This window comes from Phalangium opilio, unplaced genomic scaffold, assembly GCF_054372755.1.
Source record: "Phalangium opilio isolate 3A_F unplaced genomic scaffold, DU_Popi_V2 ptg000100l_1, whole genome shotgun sequence".
In the NCBI taxonomy this organism is placed as follows: domain Eukaryota; kingdom Metazoa; phylum Arthropoda; class Arachnida; order Opiliones; family Phalangiidae; genus Phalangium; species Phalangium opilio.
In genome coordinates this window covers 3,180,540-3,204,711 of record NW_028324203.1, presented here as the reverse complement: position 1 = coordinate 3,204,711, position 24,172 = coordinate 3,180,540, and the positions used below count along the sequence as shown (strand labels likewise).

Below are 24,172 nucleotides of genomic sequence, written 5' to 3'. Positions count from 1 at the left end.
AGGTCCCCACTTGTAAACCTGAAATCAGCTCAAAACTTAAGTGTTAAGCCTTTAAAAGGTCCGATTACCTAAATTTCATAATAATAAAAAATATTTAAACTATAAAATTAAAATATACATGAAATTATAAAATGTGTGTTTAAAAGACCCCACTTGTCTATTGAAATGACAGTGAAGGTCCCCACTTGTAAGTTTATCGAGTGTGAAAAATGAATTTGAAATAACTGATGGAACCATATAGGCTTCGACACTAATTCAAAATCTAATAATTTATACACAAATGTCCCCAGATATAAGGTAGGAAGACGGTTTACGTCCCCACTTGTAAACCTAAAATTAGCTCAAAACGTAAGTGTTAAGTTAGAAATAGGACTGATTACTTAAATTTAATTCTGATAATCAATATTTTAACTATAAAATTATGAAATACATGAAATTTGAAAATGTGTGTTTAAATTAAAAGACCCCACTTGTCTGTTGAAATGACTGTGAAGGTCCCCACTTGTAAATTTATCGAGTGTGAAAAATGATATTGAAATACTCGATGGAACCATATAGGCTTTGACACTAATTCAAAACCTAATAATTTATACACAAATGTCCCCAGATATAAGGTAGGAAGACGGTTTAGGTCCCCACTTGTAAACCTGAAATCAGCTCAAAACTTAAGTGTTAAGCCTTTAAAAGGTCCGATTACCTAAATTTCATAATAATAAAAAATATTTAAACTATAAAATTAAAATATACATGAAATTATATAATGTGTGTTTAAAAGACCCCACTTGTCTATTGAAATGACAGTGAAGGTCTCCACTTGTAAGTTTATCGAGTGTGAAAAATGAATTTGAAATAACTGATGGCACCATATAGGTTTCGACACTAATTCAAAATCTAATAATTTATACAGAAATGTCCCCAGATATAAGGTAGGAAGACGGTTTAGGTCCCCACTTGTAAACCTGAAATCAGCTCAAAACTTAAGTGTTAAGCCTTTAAAAGGTCCGATTACCTAAATTTCATAATAATAAAAAATATTTAAACTATAAAATTAAAATATACATGAAATTATAAAATGTGTGTTTAAAAGACCCCACTTGTCTATTGAAATGACAGTGAAGGTCCCCACTTGTAAGTTTATCGAGTGTGAAAAATGAATTTGAAATAACTGATGGAACCATATAGGCTTCGACACTAATTCAAAATCTAATAATTTATACACAAATGTCCCCAGATATAAGGTAGGAAGACGGTTTACGTCCCCACTTGTAAACCTAAAATTAGCTCAAAACGTAAGTGTTAAGTTAGAAATAGGACTGATTACTTAAATTTAATTCTGATAATCAATATTTTAACTATAAAATTATGAAATACATGAAATTTGAAAATGTGTGTTTAAATTAAAAGACCCCACTTGTCTGTTGAAATGACTGTGAAGGTCCCCACTTGTAAATTTATCGAGTGTGAAAAATGATATTGAAATACTCGATGGAACCATATAGGCTTTGACACTAATTCAAAACCTAATAATTTATACACAAATGTCCCCAGATATAAGGTAGGAAGACGGTTTAGGACCCCACTTGTAAACCTGAAATTAGCTCAAAACGTAAGCGTTAAGCTAGAAATAGGACTGATTACTTAAATTTCATTCTTATAATCAATATTTTAACTACAAATTTATAATATACATGAAATTTCAAAATGTGTGTTTAAAAGACCCCACTTGTCTGTTGAAATGACTGTGAAGGTCCCCACTTGTAAATTTATCGAGTGTGAAAAATGAAATTGAAATACTTGATGGAACCATATAGGCTTTTACACAAACTCAAAATCTAATAATTTATACACAAATGTCCCCAGATATAAGGTAGGAAGACGGTTTAGGTCCCCACTTGTAAACCTGAAATCAGCTCAAAACTTAAGTGTTAAGCCTTTAATAGGTACGATTACCTAAATTTCATTATAATAATCAATATTTAAACTACAAAATTATAATATACATGAAATTGAAAATGTGTGTTTAAAAGACCCCACTTGTCTGTTGAAATGACAGTGAAGGTCCCCACTCTTAAATTTTCGAGTGTGAAAAATGAAATTGAAATACCTGATGGAACCATATAGGCTTTGACACTAATTCAAAACCTAATAATTTATACACAAATGTCCCCAGATATAAGGTAGGAAGACGGTTTAGGTCCCCACTTATAAACCTGAAATCAGCTCAAAACTTAAGTGTTAAGCCTTTAAAAGGTTCGATTACCTAAATTTCATAATAATAAACAATATTTAAACTATAAAATTAAAATATACATGAAATTATAAAATGTGTGTTTAAAAGACCCCACTTGTCTGTTGAAATGACAGTGAAGGTCCCCACTTGTAAATTTATCGAGTGTGAAAAATGAAATTGAAATACCTGATGGAACCATATAGGTTTCGACACTAATTCAAAATCTAATAATTTATTCTAAGGGAGCGGTAGCTCCCTTAGATAAGGCCTGATGACGGCTTTAATGTATAAGAAAGGTTTTTGGATTGGTTTTAACTTTTTTCGTATTAAGTTTATTGTTTCGAAATTTTTCCACTGAACTAAACTCCGGGACCTTAATATGTGGTAAAAATTCCAAGATGATCCACCTATTAGTTTATTTTATAAAGCATAAAGTTGCTAAGTGTGGTTTTCATTTCCATAAAATTAATCACAGATTTTGGCGAAAAACTAGAGAATCTCCATAGAAATAACATGGGAAATTTTCCAAACTTACCCATTTTGTAACTACCCTTACAAAAATAACTATACGTTTGATTGATTTGAAAATGGTCTTAAATGAAAGCCCCATTTTTACAGTGGGCGCCAATTTTGGTTTCATTAAGAAAAACAAAGTTTAAGTATTGTTTTTAATAGTTTTAATTACCTGCTCCGAATTACGTAGTTTACCTTTAAACTGTGGAACTTAAGACTTTTTTGCTTGGGTTAAGTAATAAAGAACGTCATTCTAGGACTTACGTCGTTTTACTGCGGATAATCAAATTGGTAGGGCAATTAGCTACCTTAATTGTCATTATAACTTTTGCGCGTCCAACTAATTTAGTTGCGAAGTACAGATTAAATTTAATTAAACAAAATAAGCAATTAAAGATAATTACCAATTATAGGTAATTAAATTTTTACACGAGTCTAAACTATAACATCTGTTTGTGTACAAGTCTACGGAATCTGTTTAAGCGCAGACCTACAGAATATTTTTGTGCAAAGGGGTATAAAATCTCTTTGTGCAGAGGCCTATGCAATTTTTTTGTTTCCAGGTCTATGGAATCTTCGTGCACAGGCCTATGGAATATTGTTTTACACAGGTCTACGTAATGTTTTTGTGCAAATCTGCATGAAGTACTTTTGAGTATAGGAGTATGGAATCTTCTGTGCACAGGTCTATGGAATTTTTTGTTCATGGGTTTATGGTATATTTATGTGCACAAGTTTGAAGAATCTTTATGTGCACACAAGTCTGAAGAATCTTTATTTGCACAGGTCTACGACTTCTGTTTGTGCACAGGCCTACGACCTCTGATTATGCACAGGCCTTTGGAATCTGATTTGCTCATTTCTATGACATCTCTTTTTGCGCAAGTCAATAACATTTGTTTATGCACAAGTCTAAAACATCTGTTTGTGCACAAGACTAAAACATCTGTTTGTGCACAAAACTAAAACATCTGTTTGCACACAAGACTAAAACATCTGTTTGTGCACAAAACTAAAACATCTGTTTGTACACAAGACTAAAACAACTGTTTGTGCACAAAACTAAAACATCTGTTTGTACACAAGACTAAAACATCTGTTTTTGCACAAGTCTTAAACATCTGTTTGTGCACAAGTCTAAATCATCTGTTTGTGCACAAGTCTAAATCATCTGTTTGTGCACAAGTCTAAATCATCTGTTTGTGAACAAGTCTAAATCATCTGTTTGTGAACAAGTCTATAACACCTGTTTGTGAGCAATTCTAGAACACCTGTTTGTGAGCAATTCTATATCACCTGTTTGTGAGCAATTCTATATCACCTGTTTGTGAGCAATTCTATAACACCTGCTTGTGAACAAGTCTATAACACCTGTGTGTGAACAAGTCTATAACATCTCTTTGTGCACAAGTCTATAACATCTGTTTATTCACAAGTCTATGACATCTGTTTGTGTACACGCGAGTGACTTCTGTCTGAGCAAGGGTCGACGGAATATTTTTGAGCACGGGTCTACGGATTATTTTTGTGCAAATGGGTATGGAATCTTTTTGAGCATAAGGGTTTGAAATCTTTTTTAGCACAGGGGTATTGAAAATGCTTGTGCATAAATCTATGGAATCTGATGTGCACATGTCTATAACATCTCTTTTTGCGCGAGTCTACGACATTTCTTTGTGCACAAGCCTGTGATTTCTATTTGTGCACAAGTGAACGAAATATTTTTATGCATAGGTGTACGGAATATTTTTGTACGGAATATTTTTGTGCAGAGGTGTACGAACTGTTTTTGTTCACAGGTGTACGGAATATTATGGTGAAAATGGATTTGGAATATTTTTGTTCACAGGTGTACGGAATATTATTGTGAAAATGGATTTGGAATATTTTTGTGCACAGGTGTACGGAATATTTTTGTGAAAATGGATACCGAATATTTTTGTGCACAGGTGTACGTGATATTCTTGTGCAAGGGTGTACGTGATATTTTGTGCACAGGTGAACGTGATATTTTTGCGCAAATGGGTAAGGAAAATTTTTGAGCATAGGGTTATGGAATGTTTTTGTGCAGAGGTCAATGGAATAATTTTGTGAAAATGGATACCGAATATTTTTGTGCACAGGTGTACGTGATATTTTTGTGCAAATGGGTAAGGAAAAGTTTTGAGAATAGGGTTATGGAATGTTTTTGTGCAGAGGTCAATGGAATATTTTTGTGTACAGGTATATGGAAGGTTTTTGTGCAGAAGTCCGTGAAATATTTTTGTGTACTGGTATATGACTCATGTTTGTGCACAAATCTATAGAATATTTTGTACACCGGTCTAGGACATATGATTTTGCACAAGTCTATGGCATCATTTTGTGCAAAAGTCTAAGGGATGTGTTTTTGTACAAATATTTGACATCTATTTTTGCACAAATATTTGACATCTATTTTTGCACAAATATTTAACATCTATTTTTGCACAAATATTTGACATCTATTTTTGCACAAGTCTATGGTATTTGTGTGTGTACAGGTCTACAAAATATATTTGCGCACAAGTCTAAAGAATCTTTATGTGCACAAGTCTACGGAATCTCATGTGCAAATGTCTTTTTGAGCAAGTCTATGCAATTAGTTTTTACATAAGCATATGACATCTGTTTGTGCACAAGTCTTTAACATCGGATTGTGCAAAACCGTGTGACTTCCGTTTGTGTACAAGTCTGTGGAATCTATTTGTGCACGAGTCTACTTATTATATTTGTGCGCAAATCTATGGAATCTGTTTATGCGCTAGTCTACGGCATCTGTTTGTGAACGGGTCTACGGAAAATGTTTGTGCAAATGGGTGTGAAATATTTTTGAGCGTATGGGGGTATGGAATGTTTCTGAACAGGTCCAAGGCATGTTTTTGTGCACAGGTCCATGGATTATTTTTGTACACAGGTCTATGTCACATGTTTATACTATAGCCAATAGAATATTTTTTGCATAGGTCAATGGAATCATTTTGTGCACAGTTTTATGAAATATTTTTGTGCGCAGGTCTAGGGAATATTTCTGGGCAAATGGTTATGGAATAGTTTTGTGCTATGGGTATGAAATCTTTATGTACACAGGTCTAAGGAATCTTTATGTGCACAAGCCTATATAATGTTTTGTGCACAGTTCCATGAAATCTTTTATGCACATCTCCATGAGATCGTTTGTGCACAGGTCTATGGAAACTTGATGTGCACAAGTCTATAGAATGTTTTTTGTGCACAGGTCTATGGCTTCTGTTTGTGCACAAAACTATGGAATCTGGTTTGAACATGTCTATGACATCTGTTGTGCACAAGCCTGTGACTTCCACTTGTGCACAAGCCTGTGACATCCACTTGTGCACAAGCCTGTGACTTCCACTTGTGCACAAGCCTGTGACTTCCACTTGTGCACAAGCCTGTGACTTCCACTTGTGTACAAGTCTCCGGAATTTGTTTGTGCACATGGGTACGGAATCTGTGCACAGATCTCCGGAATCTGTTTGTACATAGGTTTACGGAATCTGTTTCTTTATAGGTCTACGGCATCTGTTTGTGCACAGGCCTACGGCATATTTTTTGAGCACAGGTCTAGGGAATCTTTTTGTGCACAGTTTTATGGAATCTCTTTGGGCACAGGTATATGGAATATTTTTGTGCACAGGTCTATGGAATCGTTTTGTGCAAATGGGTATGGAATCGTTTTGTGCTATTGGGTATGGAATTGTTTTGTGCAAATGGGTATGGAATCTTTTTGTAAACAGGTCTATGGAATCTTTATGTAAACCGGTCTATGGAATCTTTATGTAAACACGTCTATGACTTCTGTTTGCAAACAAGTCTTAGACTTCTGTTTGTAAACAAGTCTAAGACTTCTGTTTTTGCACTAGTCCATGGAATCTGATGTGCACATATCCATGACATCTCTTTTTGCGCAAGTCTATGATGTATTTTTTGCGCAAGTCTATGACATCTGTTTGTGCACAACCCTGTGACTTCCGTTTGTGTACAAGTCTCCGGAATCTGTTTATGCACCTTTCTACGGTATCTGTTTGTGCACAGGTCTACGGAATATTTTTTTGCACAGGTCTTCGGAATATTTTTGTGCTTAGGTCTACGGAATATTTTTGTGCACAGGCCTACTGAATCGGTTTGTGCAGAGGCTAACGAATCTGTTTTTGCAAAGGCCACTGCATCTGTTTGTGCACAAAACTAAAACATCTGTTTGTACACAAGACTAAAACATTTGTTTATGCACAAGTCTAAAACATCTGTTTGTGCACGAGTCTAAATCATCTGTTTGTGAACAAGTCTAAATCATCTGTTTGTGAACAAGTCTATAACAACTGTTTGTGAGCAATTCTATAACACCTGTTTGTGAGCAATTCTATAACACCTGTTTGTGAGCAATTCTATAACACCTGTGTGTGAACAAGTCTATAACACCTGTGTGTGAACAAGTCTATAACATCTCTTTGTGCACAAGTCTATAACATCTGTTTATTCACAAGTCTATGACATCTGTTTGTGCACACGCGAGTGACTTCTGTCTGAGCAAGGGTCGACGGAATATTTTTGAGCACGGGTCTACGGATTATTTTTGTGCAAATGGGTATGTAATCTTTTTGAGCATAAGGGTTTGAAATCTTTTTTAGCACAGGGGTATTGAAAATGTTTGTGCATAAATCTATGGAATCTGATGTGCACATGTCTATAACATCTCTTTTTGCGCGAGTCTACGACATTTCTTTGTGCGCAAGCCTGTGATTTCTATTTGTGCACAAGTGAACGAAATATTTTTATGCATAGGTGTACGGAATATTTTTGTGCAGAGGTGTACGAACTGTTTTTGTTCACAGGTTTACGAAATATTATAGGTGAAACTGGATTTGGAATAATTTTGTGCACAGGTGTACGAACTGTTTTTGTTCACAGGTGTACGGAATATTATGGTGAAAATGGATTTGGAATAGTTTTTTCACAGATGTAGGGAATATTATGGTGAAAATGGATTTGGAATATTTTTGTGCACAGGCGTACGGAATATTTTTGTGAAAATGGATAGCGAATATTTTTGTGCACAGGTCTATGGAAACTTGATATGCACAAGTCTATAGAATGTTTTTTGTGCACAGGTCTATGGCTTCTGCTTGTGCACAAAACTATGGAATCTGGTTTGAACATGTCTATGACATCTGTTGTGCACAAGCCTGTGACTTCCACTTGTGCACAAGCCTGTGACTTCCACATGTGCAGAAGCCTGTGACTTCCACTTGTGTACAAGTCTACGGAATTTGTTTGTGCACATGGCTACGGAATCTGTGCAAAGATCTCCGGAATCTGTTTGTACATAGGTTTACGGAATCTGTTTCTTTATAGGTCTACGGCATCTGTTTGTGCACAGGCCTACGGCATATTTTTTGAGCACAGGTCTAGGGAATCTTTTTGTGCACAGTTTTATGGAATCTCTTTGGGCACAGGTATATGGAATATTTTTGTGCTCAGGTCTATGGAATCGTTTTGTGCAAATGGGTATCGAATCGTTTTGTGCAAATTAGTATGGAATCGTTTTGTGCTGTTGGGTATGAAATTGTTTTGCGCAAATGGGTATGGAATCTTTTTGTAAACAGGTCTATGGAATCTTTATGCAAACCGGTCTATGGAATCTTTATGTAAACCGGTCTATTGAATCTTTATGTAAACACGTCTATGACTTCTGTTTGTAAACAAGTCTTAGACTTCTGTTTGTAATCAAGTCTAAGACTTCTGTTTGTAATCAAGTCTAAGACTTCTGTTTTTGCACTAGTCCATGGAATCTGATGTGCACATATCCATGACATCTCTTTTTGCGCAAGTCTATGATGTATTTTTTGCGCAAGTCTATGACATCTGTTTGTGCACAACCCTGTGACTTCCGTTTGTGTACAAGTCTCCGGAATCTGTTTATGCACCTTTCTACGGTATCTGTTTGTGCACAGGTCTACGGAATATTTTTTTGCACAGGTCTTCGGAATATTTTTGTGCTTAGGTCTACGGAATATTTTTGTGCACAGGCCTACTGAATCGGTTTGTGCAGAGGCTAACGAATCTGTTTTTGCAAAGGCCACTGCATCTGTTTGTGCACAAAACTAAAACATCTGTTTGTACACAAGACTAAAACATTTGTTTATGCACAAGTCTAAAACATCTGTTTGTGCACGAGTCTAAATCATCTGTTTGTGAACAAGTCTAAATCATCTGTTTGTGAACAAGTCTATAACAACTGTTTGTGAGCAATTCTATAACACCTGTTTGTGAGCAATTCTATAACACCTGTTTGTGAGCAATTCTATAACACCTGTGTGTGAACAAGTCTATAACACCTGTGTGTGAACAAGTCTATAACATCTCTTTGTGCACAAGTCTATAACATCTGGTTATTCACAAGTCTATGACATCTGTTTGTGCACACGCGAGTGACTTCTGTCTGAGCAAGGGTCGACGGAATATTTTTGAGCACGGGTCTACGGATTATTTTTGTGCAAATGGGTATGTAATCTTTTTGAGCATAAGGGTTTGAAATCTTTTTTAGCACAGGGGTATTGAAAATGTTTGTGCATAAATCTATGGAATCTGATGTGCACATGTCTATAACATCTCTTTTTGCGCGAGTCTACGACATTTCTTTGTGCGCAAGCCTGTGATTTCTATTTGTGCACAAGTGAACGAAATATTTTTATGCATAGGTGTACGGAATATTTTTGTGCAGAGGTGTACGAACTGTTTTTGTTCACAGGTTTACGAAATATTATAGGTGAAACTGGATTTGGAATAATTTTGTGCACAGGTGTACGAACTGTTTTTGTTCACAGGTGTACGGAATATTATGGTGAAAATGGATTTGGAATAGTTTTTTCACAGATGTAGGGAATATTATGGTGAAAATGGATTTGGAATATTTTTGTGCACAGGCGTACGGAATATTTTTGTGAAAATGGATAGCGAATATTTTTGTGCACAGGTCTATGGAAACTTGATATGCACAAGTCTATAGAATGTTTTTTGTGCACAGGTCTATGGCTTCTGCTTGTGCACAAAACTATGGAATCTGGTTTGAACATGTCTATGACATCTGTTGTGCACAAGCCTGTGACTTCCACTTGTGCACAAGCCTGTGACTTCCACATGTGCAGAAGCCTGTGACTTCCACTTGTGTACAAGTCTACGGAATTTGTTTGTGCACATGGCTACGGAATCTGTGCAAAGATCTCCGGAATCTGTTTGTACATAGGTTTACGGAATCTGTTTCTTTATAGGTCTACGGCATCTGTTTGTGCACAGGCCTACGGCATATTTTTTGAGCACAGGTCTAGGGAATCTTTTTGTGCACAGTTTTATGGAATCTCTTTGGGCACAGGTATATGGAATATTTTTGTGCACAGGTCTATGGAATCGTTTTGTGCAAATGGGTATCGAATCGTTTTGTGCAAATTAGTATGGAATCGTTTTGTGCTGTTGGGTATGAAATTGTTTTGCGCAAATGGGTATGGAATCTTTTTGTAAACAGGTCTATGGAATCTTTATGCAAACCGGTCTATGGAATCTTTATGTAAACCGGTCTATTGAATCTTTATGTAAACACGTCTATGACTTCTGTTTGTAAACAAGTCTTAGACTTCTGTTTGTAATCAAGTCTAAGACTTCTGTTTGTAATCAAGTCTAAGACTTCTGTTTTTGCACTAGTCCATGGAATCTGATGTGCACATATCCATGACATCTCTTTTTGCGCAAGTCTATGATGTATTTTTTGCGCAAGTCTATGACATCTGTTTGTGCACAACCCTGTGACTTCCGTTTGTGTACAAGTCTCCGGAATCTGTTTATGCACATGTCTACGGTATCTGTTTGTGCACAGGTCTACGGAATATTTTTGTGCACAGGTCTTCGGAATATTTATGTGCTTAGGTCTAAAGAATATTTTTGTGCACAGGCCTACTGAATCGGTTTGTGCAGAGGCCTAACGAATCTGTTTTTGCAAAGGCCACTGCGTCTGTTTGTGCACAGGTCTAAAGAACATTTTTCTGAAAATGGATACGGGATATTTTTGTGCATATGGATATGCAGTATTTTTGTGCACTGGTGTACGAGATATTCTTGAGCATATTTTTGAGCATAGGGGTATGGAATATTTTTCTGCAGAGGTCCATGGAATCTTTTGTGTACAGGTATATAACATCTCTTTTTGCACAAGTTTATGACATCTGTTCGTGCGTAAGTCTATGACATCAGTGTGTGCGCAAGTCTATGACATCAGTGTGTGCGCAAGTCTATGACATCATTATGTGCGCAAGTCTATTACATCAGTTTGTGCTCAATTCTAAAGGATCTGTTTGTGCACAAGTCTACGGGATCAGTTTGTACACAATTATATGACATGTGTTTTCACAAGTCTATGTTATCTACGAAATATGTTTGTGTACTCAGGGTGACTACAAATAACCTTGTAATAGTTATAGGAAAATAGGAAATTTACAATTGATTTACAGGAAATTATAGGAGACTAGCTGTTACCCGCGGCATCGCTTGAGTGTAGTAAAAACTTCCATCAAGTATGCGTACATTTTACTGATTCGACTAATATTTTTGTAGCATAATAATAGCGAAGGCACTCGGCGTCGCCCATCAGCTCGTCGGGACATTTTTAATTACTTTACACGCAGACATTCTATAAAGAAAGGTTTTTAAATATCTGGCCGCCATTTAAAATGATGGCAACAAATCGATCCCGAAAGACCATTCAGCCCGTCTATAGGTTAAAGGAATCCAGTGTACTAAATATTTGTGAAATCGGTTGCAACTCGCGGACTTCCTTACAAAGAGAAGATTTGTTACATTTCTGGGCGCCATTTATGAAGATGGCGGCGGATTGGAAAAATCGTTCTTATTACGCGCCTACTACTTACGAGTAACGTTCCTCCAAATTTTCAGCCTTCTGGGGCCAGTAGTTTGGGCTGGGCGATGATTATCAGTCAGTCTGTCAGTCAGTCAGGACTTTGATTTATATAGATATAGATGTATAATTAAAAAAACAGGAAAAGACAAGCGAACTACTCTTGAAAAAATAGCAAAATATAGGTTGCAAATGATTTGAAAGTAATAAAACAAGATTTACAAAGGAGCTTTGGTTTAATTATAACCATAAGTTCGTAAGATATGTTACATAAATTTGTCACTGGAAACTGAGAGCTTGTCTCGAAGTGACGTAAATGAAACTTCATAGATTCTCGTAAAGCGACGCCTGTTGAGGCCCTGTCAAAAGCTTAGTACAGACAAAATAGGAAGATGGAGTAGAAAATCGCGTGTAGTCAATTCTCGCGTCGTTCTCGAACTAGCTCTCATTAAGTCTCTAGCATTTTGAAATATAGGAAGTGTCATACTTATGGAACGTAATCTTAGAAACATATGCTATAAATTTAAAACATCATGGACTTCCGTGACAAATATTTTTAGAGGCTTCCATAGCTTTGGTGATATATAACAAAACCAAAAGTGAGAGCGCACAAAATATCTACAATTTCAAAAAATAGGAAAATATAGGAAAATTATCGAAATTATAGGAACTAATAGGAAGACATCCGAAAATAAGAAAAATTATAAAATTTAGGAAATGTGGTCACCCAGCGCAGGTCTATGGAATACGTTTGTGCACAGGTGTATAGATTGTTTTGGTACACAGGTCTACGTAATAATTTTTTAGCCTAAGTCTTCGGAATCTATTTGTATTATTGCATCCACTATGCTTTGCATGTGAAAACGACGGGAAGGCAATTTGAGTTGGACTGGGCGTGTAAGCAATCAAGTTCAAACGCGGTAACTAATAAACGCGCAACACCACAAGACTTAAATGGAGGGCCTGCTTTTCAGTATACGTTTTAAAATACTAGTTTCTAAACAGTTTTAATTCATATTAAGACTGAAGTTACAGATATTAATAAAAACTGTCTTTGTACACAAAGACGCGAAAAAGTATGAGATAAGTGTAGAAAATTAATTGTTTGAAGTAACAGATATTCAAATTTTCATTTTTGAAGACGTGATTATAAAACATCAATTATTTGAAAAAATTTCTTATCTTAGTTTTTTTTCACAAAAATTTCAGAGAAACTACCTTGATACTACTGTTTATTTTCGAGAAACATTTGCTTCGAGGAAGTTCAAATACTCGGATATCTGAAAAATAGAGCTAGAAATATTTATTTTTATATTTTAAAATTGAAAGTATTGCGAACCGAAAATTACATTCGCCCTTTGACTGTGTTGTAGTTATTAGAGTCAAAAGGATCTGTAGCTTGATTGTGATCTTTTGAGAGATATACAACACGTTAATTTTTGAAGCCTCGAAAACTTCAAACTAAACAAACACGTTTTGTTAAGTTTTCATGCTTGTTTTATTACCTCTCCGTGTGACGTAGTCCAGGAGAGGTTCTGTAACGGCCGTGTCTGTGTGTCTGTCTGTTGTTACACCCACGTGACCGCGTTCGCAGTTTGCGTAACGGAGCAAACGTTTTCGCCATTTCCGAACTGCTTTCACAGTCACGGAAATGGCTCCTCTACTTGAGTTCTCACACCACCATCTTCTGGTCTTTGTCCTTTCCACTTGGACACCAGTCTGTTCTTACTGGCTTCTAATCACCACCATCTTCTGTTCTTTGTCAATCTGCACTTACACTGGCTACTAACACCACCATCCACTGGTCTTCCGTCTATTCCACAAAGACACCAATCTGTATCATTGGCTTCTAACATCACCATCCACTGGTCTTCCGTCTATTCCACATAGACACCAATCTGTATCATTGGCTTCTACTCCATTATCATCGTTTGGTTTTAGGATATACGCGGCGATCAGCTAGGGTTACGAGAAACGTCTAGCCTCCCTAAGGTGGGATCGCCACCAAAGGTTTTCGCAATTGCACTTTTTCCTTACTATTATAATGGAAACGAATCGTATATATACCCCAAAATTTGAAGAAAGCGGGCAAGAGGGGTACCCTTCACTTTAAACGTCAATATTAGCAAAGTTTGAGATGATAATAGGTATAACTTTATTTTAAACGATTTAACTATTATTAATGTTAATTATTGAAGATTAAAATAATTAAAAATAAATATATTTATTTAAATATTAAAGATAAACCTCACGTGCAAAGAGAGAGATTATCATTGCCTCCTATATCTATCAAGGCCTGTGCATGCGATATATTTCCTTCATTGCCTCCTACATCTATCAAGGCGCGTGCATTGTGATATATTTCATTCATTGCCTCCTATATCTATCAAGGCCCGTGCATTGCGATATATTTTTCAAAACAACAACAAAAATGGGAAGCTCCTCTCAGAAACATAATAATTTCTTTTCTCTGTATATGAAATGAAAATATGGATAATATTGCGCTCCTTCTTTAATGGTATGAATCCTTGCCTGTCTATTAATATTTTATAATAATAATAATAATAATCTAAGCTTTGCCTATGAAGGGATTTTCACACTAAGCCTGTGGCTTGTTTACAGGTGGGTCCCATTACAATGCATAGAGGGGTGGTGGCTAGCCCCTATGCCACAGCTAACCGACAGCGCCCTATACTAACTATTACCGTTAACCTCTGGAAGTTTTGGTGGAAAGGAGAAACCGGGTTAGACCGCGGAGGAAAACTCCTTTAACAAGCGGGGAGAGAACTTGCATACTCTACGCAAAAGGATTTGTTCCCAGATTTTCACCCGGTGCCACAGTCCGGGATCGAACCCGGGATCCTCTTGCTGCGAGGCGAAAGCGCTAACCGCTACGCCACCCCACATACGTAGGAGTAATAGGATTTTAGCGAAGTCTAGAGAGGATAAACATAAGCGAGATTGTATCGGAAAAAAAATACTGCTTCCATTAATGGGTTTATACTCCTTGTTACTGTTGTATAGAGTAATCATGATAAAAGCTTAAAAAATTACGAGAGGACAGACCTTTTTTATCCTCTTGTTTTATTCTTAATAAGAATATAAAACATTTATTTTGTATCAAAAAATATTTTTTGCTGCTAAGATTGCTTTAAAAAAATCCAAACGGTTAGGCATTGGTAAAAAAGAAAAATGATATTTTTCAAATCTAATGAGATAACGCCCACCTAGTTGAAAATTGCCCTTTTTTATGCGCGGGAGCCATTCTTAAAGGGAATTTCGATGCTAGTAGGTTGTCAATTAAACTACCGGTATATTATTGTTGTTGGAAATTGGATATTAAGTCAAATTAAGTGGTTGTAAAGAGCCAGCAGGTTTTTGCCGCTTCTTTTTGTGAGTATTTGATTTTTGTATGTAAAATGGAGGAAGATAATGTTGAGAGAGGATGAAATGCGGAAGCGCAAAGCGCGGGAAAGGATGAGGGCAAAAAGGTCGACGTTTTCATTGGATACTTAAGTTTATATAATCTTCTCGACACGGAGAGGTAATATTTTGGTTTTCCCAACTTGTTCTGTCTGCTATCAACAATTTTCTGCCCATTTTATTCTCCTTATGGGCCCGAATACTCAAACTAACTCTAAATTTTAAATAGAAATAAAATGCATACGTTTTTTACTTTTAAAATGATGCACATGTCTAAGGATAAAATATTTAACTTAAGGAATTTTGGTGAAAAAAACTAAGATAAGAAATTTTTCAAATAATTGATGTTTTATAATCACGTCTTCAAAAATGAAAATTTGAATATCTGTTACTTCAAACAATTAATTTTCTACACTTATCTCATACTTTTTCGCGTCTTTGTGTACAAAGACAGTTTTTATTAATACAGAAATGTCCCCAGATATAAGGTAGGAAGACGGTTTAGGTCCCCACTTGTAAACCTGAAATCAGCTCAAAACTTAAGTGTTAAGCCTTTAAAAGGTCCGATTACCTAAATTTCATAATAATAAAAAATATTTAAACTATAAAATTAAAATATACATGAAATTATAAAATGTGTGTTTAAAAGACCCCACTTGTCTATTGAAATGACAGTGAAGGTCCCCACTTGTAAGTTTATCGAGTGTGAAAAATGAATTTGAAATAACTGATGGAACCATATAGGCTTCGACACTAATTCAAAATCTAATAATTTATACACAAATGTCCCCAGATATAAGGTAGGAAGACGGTTTACGTCCCCACTTGTAAACCTAAAATTAGCTCAAAACGTAAGTGTTAAGCTAGAAATAGGACTGATTACTTAAATTTAATTCTGATAATCAATATTTTAACTATAAAATTATGAAATACATGAAATTTGAAAATGTGTGTTTAAAAGACCCCACTTGTCTGTTGAAATGACTGTGAAGGTCCCCACTTGTAAATTTATCGAGTGTGAAAAATGATATTGAAATACTCGATGGAACCATATAGGCTTTGACACTAATTCAAAACCTAATAATTTATACACAAATGTCCCCAGATATAAGGTAGGAAGACGGTTTAGGACCCCACTTGTAAACCTGAAATTAGCTCAAAACGTAAGTGTTAAGCTAGAAATAGGACTGATTACTTAAATTTCATTTTTATAATCAATATTTTAACTACAAATTTATAATATACATGAAATTTTAAAATGTGTGTTTAAAAGACCCCATTTGTGTGTTGAAATGACTGTGAAGGTCCCCACTTGTAAATTTATCGAGTGTGAAAAATGAAATTGAAATACTTGATGGAACCATATAGGCTTTTACACAAACTCAAAATCTAATAATTTATACACAAATGTCCCCAGATATAAGGTAGGAAGACGGTTTAGGTCCCCACTTGTAAACCTGAAATCAGCTTAAAACTTAAGTGTTAAGCCTTTAAAAGGTCCGATTACCTAAATTTCATAATAATAAACAATATTTAAACTATAAAATTAAAATATACATGAAATTTTAAAATGTGTGTTTAAAGACCCCACTTGTCTGTTGAAATGACAGTGAAGGTCCCCACTTGTAAATTTTCGAGTGTGAAAAATGAAATTGAAATAGCTGATGGAACCATATAGGTACTAATTTGCAGGACTTTTTTTTGCAAACTTTTTTTACAAACTTGCAGAACCTTCGAGTACCGTACCCCTCGAAAAGTTTGCAATTTCATACCCTAATTTGCAGGACCTTTTTTATAAACTTGCAGAACTTTTTGTTTGCAATTCTACACCCTAATTTGCAGGATCTTTTTTCATCAACAAAGGTAAATAAGTTTGTTATCTTTAATTTTTTTTAATTAAACAATAAAACAATGAAAATATAGGCCTTTAACAACGGAAGTTACTGAAATATTTCATTAGAATACATCTTGGAAGATTATTTTGAAACTCTTAAATGTTTGCTTTGAGTTATCAGACTAAATATTTTTGATTGACCCTTAACCCATAGTCGTGGTCTGCTACTAATAAAGTCATGGTCTTCTACTGTTGATGCTTGAGGATTTTAAATTAAAGACTGTTAGGATACTTTCCTTTGTATTAACTTGGGTGAGTGTATGTTCTGATCAGTTCATAAAATTAAATAAGAATTAATCCTAACCATGGTTTAATTTTTTGGTAGTTTTTTATGCCGAAAACCTCTTGCAGAACCTTGAATATTTTTTACAAACTTTTAAAATAACCGGTTTTTTTCATCGGAAACGGTACTAATCAGTTCATTAAATTAAATAAGAATTAATTCTAACCATCATTTAATTTTTTGGCAGTTTTTTATGCCGAAAAACTCTTGCAGAACCTTGAATATTTTTTGCAAACTTTTAGAAAAACCGGTTTTTTTCATCGGAAACGGTACTAATCAGTTCATTAAATTAAATAAGAATTAATTCTAACCATCATTAATTTTTTTGGCAGTTTTTTATGCCGAAAAACTCTTGCAGAACCTTGAATATTTTTTTCAAACTTTTAAAAAAAACCGGTTTTTTTCAAGGAAAATGCTACTGATCAGTTCATTAAATTAAATAAGAATTAATTCTTATCATCATTTAATTTTTTGGCAGTTTTTTATGCCGAAAAACTCTTGCAGAACCTTGAATATTTTTTGCAAACTTTTAGAAAAACCGGTTTTTTTCAAATGAAACGGTACTAATCAGTTCATTAAATTAAATAAGAATTAATTCTAACCATCAATAATTTTTTTGGTAGTTTTTTATGCCGAAAAACTCTTGCAGAACCTGGAATATTTTTTGCAAACTTTTAGAAAAACCGGTTTGTTTTCAAATGAAACGGTACTAATCAGTTCATTAAATTAAATAAGAATTAATTCTAACCATCATTTAATTTTTTGGCAGTTTTTTATGCCGAAAAACTCTTGCAGAACCTTGAATATTTTTTGCAAACTTTTAGAAAAACCGGTTTTTTTCAAATGAAACGGTACTAATCAGTTCATTAAATTAAATAAGAATTAATTCTAACCATCATTTAATTTTTTGGCAGTTTTTTATGCCGAAAAACTCTTGCAGAACCTTGAATATTTTTTGCAAACTTTTAGAAAAACCGGTTTTTTTACATGAAAACGGTACGGATCAGTTCATTAAATTAAATAAGAATTAATTCTAACCATCATTTAATTTTTTGGCAGTTTTTTATGCCGAAAAACTCTTGCAGAACCTTGAATATTTTTGGCAAACTTTTAGAAAAACCGGTTTTTTTCAAATGAAACGGTACTAATCAGTTCATTAAATTAAATAAGAATTAATTCTAACCATCATTAATTTTTTTGGTAGTTTTTTATGCCGAAAAACTCTTGCAGAACCTTGAATATTTTTTGCAAACTTTTAGAAAAACCGGTTTTTTTCAAATGAAACGGTACTAATCAGTTCATTAAATTAAATAAGAATTAATTCTTACCATCATTTAATTTTTTGGCAGTTTTTTATGCCGAAAAACTCTTGCAGAACCTTGAATATTTTTTGCAAACTTTTAGAAAAACCGGTTTTTTTCAAATGAAACGGTACTAATCAGTTCATTAAATTAAATAAGAATTAATTCTTACCATCATTTAATTTTTTGGCAGTTTTTTATGCCGAAAAACTCTTGCAGAACCTTGAATATTTTTTGCAAACTTTTAGAAAAACCGGTTTTTTTCAAATGAAACGGTACTAATCAGTTCATTAAATTAAATAAGAATTAATTCTTACCATCATTTAATTTTTTGGCAGTTTTTTATGCCGAAAAACTCTTGCAGAACCTTGAATATTTTTTGCAAACTTTTAGAAAAACCGGTTTTTTTACATGAAAACGGTACGGATCAGTTCATTAAATAAAATAAGAATTAATTCTAACCATCATTTAATTTTTTGGCAGTTTTTTATGCCGAAAAACTCTTGCAGAACCTTGAATATTTTTTGCAAACTTTTAGAAAAACCGGTTTTTTTACATGAAAACGGTACGGATCAGTTCATTAAATTAAATAAGAATTAATTCTAACCATCATTTAATTTTTTGGCAGTTTTTTATGCCGAAAAACTCTTGCAGAACCTTGAATATTTTTTGCAAACTTTTAGAAAAACCGGTTTTTTTCAAATGAAACGGTACTAATCAGTTCATTAAATTAAATAAGAATTATTTCTAACCATCATTAATTTTTTTGGCAGTTTTTTATGCCGAAAAACTCTCGCAGAACCTTGAATATTTTTTTCAAACTTTTAAAAAAACCGGTTTTTTTCAAGGAAAATGCTACTGATCAGTTCATTAAATTAAATAAGAATTAATTCTTACCATCATTTAATTTTTTGGCAGTTTTTTATGCCGAAAAACTCTTGCAGAACCTTGAATATTTTTTGCAAACTTTTAGAAAAACCGGTTTTTTTCAAATGAAACGGTACTAATCAGTTCATTAAATTAAATAAGAATTAATTCTTACCATCATTTAATTTTTTGGCAGTTTTTTATGCCGAAAAACTCTTGCAGAACCTTGAATATTTTTTGCAAACTTTTAGAAAAACCGGTTTTTTTCAAATGAAACGGTACTAATCAGTTCATTAAATTAAATAAGAATTAATTCTTACCATCATTTAATTTTTTGGCAGTTTTTTATGCCGAAAAACTCTTGCAGAACCTTGAATATTTTTTGCAAACTTTTAGAAAAACCGGTTTTTTTACATGAAAATGGTACGGATCAGTTCATTAAATTAAATAAGAATTAATTCTAACCATCATTTAATTTTTTGGCAGTTTTTTATGCCGAAAAACTCTTGCAGAACCTTGAATATTTTTTGCAAACTTTTAGAAAAACCGGTTTTTTTCAAATGAAACGGTACTAATCAGTTCATTAAATTAAATAAGAATTAATTCTTACCATCATTTAATTTTTCGCCAGTTTTTTATGCCGAAAAACTCTTGCAGAACCTTGAATATTTTTTGCAAACTTTTAGAAAAACCGGTTTTTTTCAAATGAAACGGTACTAATCAGTTCATTAAATTAAATAAGAATTAATTCTTACCATCATTTAATTTTTTGGCAGTTTTTTATGCCGAAAAACTCTTGCAGAACCTTGAATATTTTTTGCAAACTTTTAGAAAAACCGGTTTTTTTCAAATGAAACGGTACTAATCAGTTAATTAAATTAAATAAGAATTAATTCTTACCATCATTTAATTTTTTGGCAGTTTTTTATGCCGAAAAACTCTTGCAGAACCTTGAATATTTTTTGCAAACTTTTAGAAAAACCGGTTTTGTTACATGAAAATGGTACGGATCAGTTCATTAAATTAAATAAGAATAAATTCTAACCATCATTTAATTTTTTGGCAGTTTTTTATGCCGAAAAACTCTTGCAGAACCTTGAATATTTTTTGCAAACTTTTAGAAAAACCGGTTTTTTTACATGAAAACGGTACGGATCAGTTCATTAAATTAAATAAGAATTAATTCTAACCATCATTTAATTTTTTGGCAGTTTTTTATGCCGAAAAACTCTTGCAGAACCTTGAATATTTTTTGCAAACTTTTAGAAAAACCGGTTTTTTTCAAATGAAACGGTACTAATCAGTTCATTAAATTAAATAAGAATTAATTCTTACCATCATTTAATTTTTTGGCAGTTTTTTATGCCGAAAAACTCTTGCAGAACCTTGAATATTTTTTTCAAACTTTTAAAAAAACCGGTTTTTTTCAAGGAAAATGCTACTGATCAGTTCATTAAATTAAATAAGAATTAATTCTAACCATCATTTAATTTTTTGGCAGTTTTTTATGCCGAAAAACTCTTGCAGAACCTTGAATATTTTTTGCAAACTTTTAGAAAAACCGGTTTTTTTCAAATGAAACGGTACTAATCAGTTCATTAAATTAAATAAGAATTAATTCTAACCATCATTAATTTTTTTGGTAGTTTTTTATGCCGAAAAACTCTTGCAGAACCTGGAATATTTTTTGCAAACTTTTAGAAAAACCGGTTTGTTTTCAAATGAAACGGTACTAATCAGTTCATTAAATTAAATAAGAATTAATTCTAACCATCATTTAATTTTTGGCAGTTTTTTATGCCGAAAAACTCTTGCAGAACCTTGAATATTTTTTGCAAACTTTTAGAAAAACCGGTTTTTTTCAAATGAAACGGTACTAATCAGTTCATTAAATTAAATAAGAATTAATTCTAACCATCATTTAATTTTTTGGCAGTTTTTTATGCCGAAAAACACTTGCAGAACCTTGAATATTTTTTGCAAACTTTTAGAAAAACCGGTTTTTTTACATGAAAACGGTACGGATCAGTTCATGAAATTAAATAAGAATTAATTCTAACCATCATTTAATTTTTTGGCAGTTTTTTATGCCGAAAAACTCTTGCAGAACCTTGAATATTTTTTGCAAACTTTTAGAAAAACCGGTTTTTTTCAAATGAAACGGTACTAATCAGTTCATTAAATTTAATAAGAATTAATTCTAACCATCATTAATTTTTTGGTAGTTTTTTATGCCGAAAAACTCTTGCAGAACCTTGAATATTTTTTGCAAACTTTTAGAAAAACCGTTTTTTTTCAAGGAAAATGCTACTGATCTCTTCACTCAATTAAATAAGAATTATTTATAAACATCGTCCAATTTTTTCCTATTTTTTTATGCCGAAAACGTCTTGCAGAACTTTGAATCTTTTTGCCAACTTTTACTAAAACTGTTTTTTCTTTCATCAATATTTTTGGGAGAAATTATTTTGGAATTTAAATATTTTTGTAATTTTTGGCAAATTTTTGAAAAATATTTTATTTAAAATCTTTTTCGTGAAGTATTTGTTAAAAAATGTTTTTTGCAAAATTACTGTACCAAGTTTTATTGCAAAAAAATTGTCTGACTAAAATTTGCAAAACCTTTTTGCATAAAATATTTTTCAAATATTTTGAAGAAAATTTTTTGCCCTACAATTGGCGAAAATATTTGTATAATATTTTTCAAAACGTTTGGCAAAAATCTTTTTTCAAAAGTTTTGCAAAAAAATATTTGCAAAGGTTTTGTAAAAATATTTGCAAGTTTTGCAAAAATCTTTGCAAAAGTTTTGCAAAAATCTTTGCAAAAGTTTTCAAAACGTTTCTGCAAATATATTTTTGGAAAACATTTATCTTTAAAAATATTTTGTGCAAATATGTTTTGAAAAATATTTTTGCATTTTTTGCAGCATACTATTTTTAACACCACTACTAACAAAAATTTTCATTTGCAAAATGCTACTTGTAAAAAAAAATAGAAAAGTAGGGCAACCAGCTACATATATAATTATTTCGCGTAATCGTAAAAGAAGCTGTCGTCGCCTTGTTTTTGAAATGTTGATCGCGTTGTTGAGAAATCTCGAACGAGTCGTCGGGAAATCTCGAACGAGTTGTCGCGATGTCGAGAAATCTTTTATACAGGTTTACAGGTTTAATGTTTGCCGTACTTAGTACACCCTTTCGAAACAGGACGGCTCCCCTGTCGGGGGAGCTCAGCAGAAATGTAGCAAAAATTACAAAGTATAATTGACTATTTACAAGTGACAATGTGAAATACAAATTTACAACGTGAAGACAGGGAGGGGATGACTGTCTGGGTCTCGGGAGTCTGGGCTAAACCAGGCAAGGCGATGAACAGGGAGATGGAATAGCGTCGAACAAGGAGCCCGGCGCAATTAGGTGTTCGCGTCGCCAGGCTCGCTTCTTGGACCACCATAATTCATGGATGGCCCGCACTACGGGGAAATCCGACGGGGAACCCGTAAGTCCAAGGACATCGGGGAGTGGGTGTCTACGAGACTTGGCGCGCCACTCGGTGGCATCCCAGGGCACGTGGTGGGGCAGTCGAAGTTGACATACCCGAGTTCTTCCTCAGCGTGGCCGCAGAGGCGGCACGCAGGGGAGAAGTCACCGAGGGTTGATTGACGGGTGCCGGTTAGCAGGGAGCCGGTGCGTGCTTGGAAGAGGAGGCCACCCCCGTGGGAGCCATCGTAGAAGGATTCCACGGTCGGGAAAGGTTTGGCACTGTAGTGGCAGAGACTAGATTTTTTAGCAACCGCAGAGCGCCATATCCTCTGCGCATGTTCCATGGTCTCGCCGTCTACGAGAGCCTCCCATTCAGCGCCGGAGGATGGCCTGCCGCGTTCGGTACCAACCCCGTATTTACGATCGAGGGCCGAAATCCGAGCAGTCCAAGAAGTGGTCTGGCCATTTGCACGGATAGAATCGTACACTTGCTTGGCAATGTGATTCGGCGGCAATGATGTCGGAGCTTTGACCTCGCCTCGCGTACCTCCAAGGAGCTCCATCCCATTTTGCCCTGTACCGCCGAATTCGCCGCCATGGGGCCCGCATTGAGCGCGGTGCGACCACCATGGTTTGGGTGCGTTCAAGGGCTGTCATGATATGAGCCGGGAAACATAGAACCTCGTTGCCATGCGTTAGAGCCGGTACCGCTACGGCCTTCCACAACGTGCGACCAACGGAATACCGATTATAGGCCACGTCTGCGAGGTTGCGCACGGCCCACCGGAGGCTGTTGCACATTTTGCCGAGCTCTGTGGCTGCACGAGAGAGGTAGTGCCCCATATTGGAGAATTTAACCCCAAGGTACACGTATTCTGTAACTTCAGGGACCGAAAAGCCCTGCAAACGGTAGGCGGGACAAGGGCCATCTCTATTGAAGGCCAGGGAGTTTAATTTCTCCCGACTGAATTGAAGCCCCATAGCGTCAGCCCCATAGTCGTATGGTCGTTGAGTGAATAGGCATATGTGCACCCACCGTAGAGGTTCCGAATCCCGTCGATGATGGACGGTGGTATACCTTTGGAAGCAAGGGTAGCCCAAAGGGTGGATCGATTGTTGCTTTCGTATATGTCCACGTAGACAACCTTTTTCTTTTTTTCTTTTCTTTTTCTTTTTCTTTTTCTGGGTTGGAGCTAGGGCGCAGGCCATAACAGCTCCGTGAGACATATTTAAAATT

General features: G+C 34.7%; 2 long non-coding RNA genes across 6 annotated transcripts; both read left to right on the top strand.

Annotated features, from left to right (window-relative positions):
- The first annotated feature begins 16,819 nt into the window (after positions 1-16,819).
- LOC149632463 (uncharacterized) lies at positions 16,820-17,670 on the top strand. 4 transcript variants are annotated; one of them, XR_016373898.1, is made up of 4 exons: positions 16,820-16,970; positions 17,031-17,253; positions 17,327-17,408; positions 17,617-17,670. It is a non-coding gene; the product is annotated as an uncharacterized LOC149632463 (long non-coding RNA). The 4 variants fall into 4 exon arrangements; XR_016373897.1 differs by lacking the exon at positions 17,617-17,670 and adding an exon at positions 17,472-17,553; XR_016373896.1 differs by lacking the exon at positions 17,617-17,670 and having other exon boundaries at positions 17,327-17,564.
- Positions 17,671-19,636: 1,966 nt separating this feature from the next.
- Positions 19,637-20,916, top strand: LOC149632462 (uncharacterized). 2 transcript variants are annotated; one of them, XR_016373891.1, is made up of 4 exons: positions 19,637-19,875; positions 20,519-20,600; positions 20,664-20,745; positions 20,809-20,898. It is a non-coding gene; the product is annotated as an uncharacterized LOC149632462 (long non-coding RNA). The 2 variants fall into 2 exon arrangements; XR_016373893.1 differs by lacking the exons at positions 19,637-19,875; positions 20,664-20,745 and having other exon boundaries at positions 20,453-20,600; positions 20,809-20,916.
- The last annotated feature ends 3,256 nt before the right edge of the window (positions 20,917-24,172 follow it).